The sequence below is a fragment of the Rhyacophila brunnea genome, unplaced genomic scaffold (genome assembly GCF_057557595.1).
Source record: "Rhyacophila brunnea isolate RB1 unplaced genomic scaffold, BYU_Rbru_1.0 scaffold_306, whole genome shotgun sequence".
NCBI lineage: Eukaryota > Metazoa > Arthropoda > Insecta > Trichoptera > Rhyacophilidae > Rhyacophila > Rhyacophila brunnea.
Window position 1 is genome coordinate 25,748 of NW_028232972.1, and position 4,253 is coordinate 30,000.

Consider the following 4,253-nt stretch of genomic DNA (forward strand, 5'->3'; position numbering starts at 1 on the left):
CCACGTCGATCAACTCCGACGTTATCTGCCTCCTGTGGCCACGGGAGCCGAGGTAACTGACGAGAGGGCAGACGATTCGGTGACGCCCCCAGCGCCACCGGACGTCACTTCCGCGATCTTGGGTGACGGTACCGAACCGGTCGGACCGTCGCATATCCCAACCGCGGAAGACGAAGTGCGAGGAGTCGACTTCGAAACGGACGATGAGATTGGGGAAACCCAAGGAGGGGATGGCGTGGATGGCATAGTCGACCCCGCGCCATCCGGGGAGTATCGCCCAGAGGAGATGGGGTACGATACGAGGGGACGCTCGTCGCCAAGACCGGCGTCCCCAGAAAACCCAGAAGCTGACGACGGCACCATGGTGCCCGGTGTCGGCAGGAGCCTTGGAAACCGAAAGGACGCGTTGGACGACGTCTTAGACGACGCCCCTTTCAGGTCAAGGCCTCCCAGACGAGAGTTCCGCTTGGCGGGACGCACGGGGAAACGGCGCCAAAAAGGGTCCGTTCTCCCGGCGTCCGCAGACGTACGGTAGGAGTCCCGAGCTATACGCCGTGGTTTACTACCGCTATCCTGATGCGCGCAAGAAGAGTCACGCACGTAAGGCAAATAGCTATGGGACGAAGGAGTGCACGCCTTCGCCCAGTAAAGCTCTCCAACTGAAAGCGCTTACGTGACGTGACAGCAAAGACACCGCGCGCAGAAAGGGGACCGAGGCCCGGGGTAGCGGAGTGCTCACACGGGTATACGTTGGGTTCCACCGCGTCGAAATGGAGGAAGCGGAACGGCGACTAATTCTTTTGTTTTCTTTGTCTTGTTACTAAACCCTAACACGCATGTATAATTCTTGTCCTTTCTTTTTTTTTCCGCTTGTGTTGTAAATAAACCCATATATGTACGTCTGACGTCGAGGATACGACCGGGGGAACCTCCCTGGCGTATGATCTGTAGGTCCCAGAACGGGCTGCCTGGCTCACACCGGGAAACCTGTACGCCCAACCCTGACGAAGGACTGGGGGAAGGATGCTTCCTTAAGCTCTTGTCCTGACCAACACTCCTCGTCAGGAGGGTAACAGGCAGACTATTTCGTCACCAGCAGCCCGGGAATGAATTATTCTCTAATCCATAATTGCATTGTATAAAAAAATTTCTCTTTGTTTTCCTTCTCCCATATTCTTGCACCCGACTCTGGGCAAATAATAAATATAAAACATAATTACCCCTCACTGTCATGTGCATGCCGTAGCGTTACGAATTATTTTAGGTATTTTCTTTTGTACGTTTTATCATTCATTTTTTTTGTTTTGAGCATGTTTTGTTTCGTGAGGCGGAGCCGAGGGGGGGCCGGTGGCTAGTTGAGGTCAGATCCTGGCGGTGGTTTTGCTTTGGTTGGGGGGATTTGTCACGCACTGATTTTTCCGCCCCTGTGGGGGGCGCTCCCATAAGGAGTAGTGCTCCCCAGCCGCTCGGTCTGACCCTGGTAGTCAATGTGCCACCGGCGTAAGGATGACGACCCCGGCAAGGCCGAACAAAAGCATGCGATATATTTCATGTGTATAAGTCCCGCAGTTTGCTCTGACAGGTCCCACGACTTCTCAGGGTGAACTGCGGATGAATAAGTCGGTCACTGACCATGAGTATAGGTAATAGGTAATAAAGTATAGGATAAAAATTTGAATTAAATATGTTTAGATAAGGGGATAATTAAATTAAATAGGATGGAAAATATGATCTGAATTGTAAGTGTAAATATGAAATATAAATTGTGATGTAATAGATAAAATAATGTAACAACATGCAAGGACTAATGAGAATAATAAAAGGAGACTTATGGATGGGCGTTATAGTACATAGTAAATAAGGTAATTAAGTTGTATTGTAATAGCTCGATGTCGCCACGCATCGCACGTACGAGGCGCAATGATTGTTAACATATGCTCATAGGTCCTGTTGCGAAAACTTCCATTTGCACATATGTGCAATCACAAAGTATAGCAACACGTAGGGCAACCATCGATCCGATTTCAATCACGATCCCGCGTAATCAATTTCCATACTAAAATTCGATTTGTAATAGCTACGGCTGTTCCGCGCGCGGCGTTTCCGAATCGGTATTCCGGCAGCTTTCCTGCTCTGACGTACGACGGCGTCTCTGTCGTACGTGTTTGAAACCGATTTCGCGATCCGATTTGCCACTCTGCAGAGACAGAGCCCCTCTCGCTCGCGTATATGACGGCGTCACGCTCACGCGCGACGGGAGAATCGGATCGATGATTTTGGTCGATCAAGGAGACCGCGTACTGGAATAAGGCGCGGGAAATCTTTGATCGGCGAAGTATGAGTATGTACTAAACAATTATTGCTGCCTATATGTCTGGTTGACGGAATAACATCCGTCAACTAGTCGTAAGTATGTGCCGGTGGCGACACCGAGCTGTATTAGATGTTAAGGTAGGAAAGATTGCGCGACAGGCACGCAGATATATTCAATTTAAGTAACGTTCCCTCTAGATATCAATTAATATTAAACTTTCATGTTATAAATAAATTAATGACCTACCGATTTCATATTCTGAGACCAACGTCGAGGAGGTATTCAGGCCGTCGGAGTGCCTCAACGCCGTGGTTTACTACCGCTATCCTGATGCGCGCAAGAAGAGTCACGCACGTAAGGCAAATAGCTATGGGACGAAGGAGTGCACGCCTTCGCCCAGTAAAGCTCTCCAACTGAAAGCGCTTACGTGACGTGACAGCAAAGACACCGCGCGCAGAAAGGGGACCGAGGCCCGGGGTAGCGGAGTGCTCACACGGGTATACGTTGGGTTCCACCGCGTCGAAATGGAGGAAGCGGAACGGCGACTAATTCTTTTGTTTTCTTTATCTTGTTACTAAACCCTAACACGCATGTATAATTCTTGTCCTTTCTTTTTTTTTCCGCTTGTGTTGTAAATAAACCCATATATGTACGTCTGACGTCGAGGATACGACCGGGGGAACCTCCCTGGCGTATGATCTGTAGGTCCCAGAACGGGCTGCCTGGCTCACACCGGGAAACCTGTACGCCCAACCCTGACGAAGGACTGGGGGAAGGATGCTTCCTTAAGCTCTTGTCCTGACCAACACTCCTCGTCAGGAGGGTAACAGGCAGACTATTTCGTCACCAGCAGCCCGGGAATGAATTATTCTCTAATCCATAATTGCATTGTATAAAAAAATTTCTCTTTGTTTTCCTTCTCCCATATTCTTGCACCCGACTCTGGGCAAATAATAAATATAAAACATAATTACCCCTCACTGTCATGTGCATGCCGTAGCGTTACGAATTATTTTAGGTATTTTCTTTTGTACGTTTTATCATTCATTTTTTTTGTTTTGAGCATGTTTTGTTTCGTGAGGCGGAGCCGAGGGGGGGCCGGTGGCTAGTTGAGGTCAGATCCTGGCGGTGGTTTTGCTTTGGTTGGGGGGATTTGTCACGCACTGATTTTTCCGCCCCTGTGGGGGGCGCTCCCATAAGGAGTAGTGCTCCCCAGCCGCTCGGTCTGACCCTGGTAGTCAATGTGCCACCGGCGTAAGGATGACGACCCCGGCAAGGCCGAACAAAAGCATGCGATATATTTCATGTGTATAAGTCCCGCAGTTTGCTCTGACAGGTCCCACGACTTCTCAGGGTGAACTGCGGATGAATAAGTCGGTCACTGACCATGAGTATAGGTAATAGGTAATAAAGTATAGGATAAAAATTTGAATTAAATATGTTTAGATAAGGGGATAATTAAATTAAATAGGATGGAAAATATGATCTGAATTGTAAGTGTAAATATGAAATATAAATTGTGATGTAATAGATAAAATAATGTAACAACATGCAAGGACTAATGAGAATAATAAAAGGAGACTTATGGATGGGCGTTATAGTACATAGTAAATAAGGTAATTAAGTTGTATTGTAATAGCTCGATGTCGCCACGCATCGCACGTACGAGGCGCAATGATTGTTAACATATGCTCATAGGTCCTGTTGCGAAAACTTCCATTTGCACATATGTGCAATCACAAAGTATAGCAACACGTAGGGCAACCATCGATCCGATTTCAATCACGATCCCGCGTAATCAATTTCCATACTAAAATTCGATTTGTAATAGCTACGGCTGTTCCGCGCGCGGCGTTTCCGAATCGGTATTCCGGCAGCTTTCCTGCTCTGACGTACGACGGCGTCTCTGTCGTACGTGTTTGAAACCGATTTCGCGATC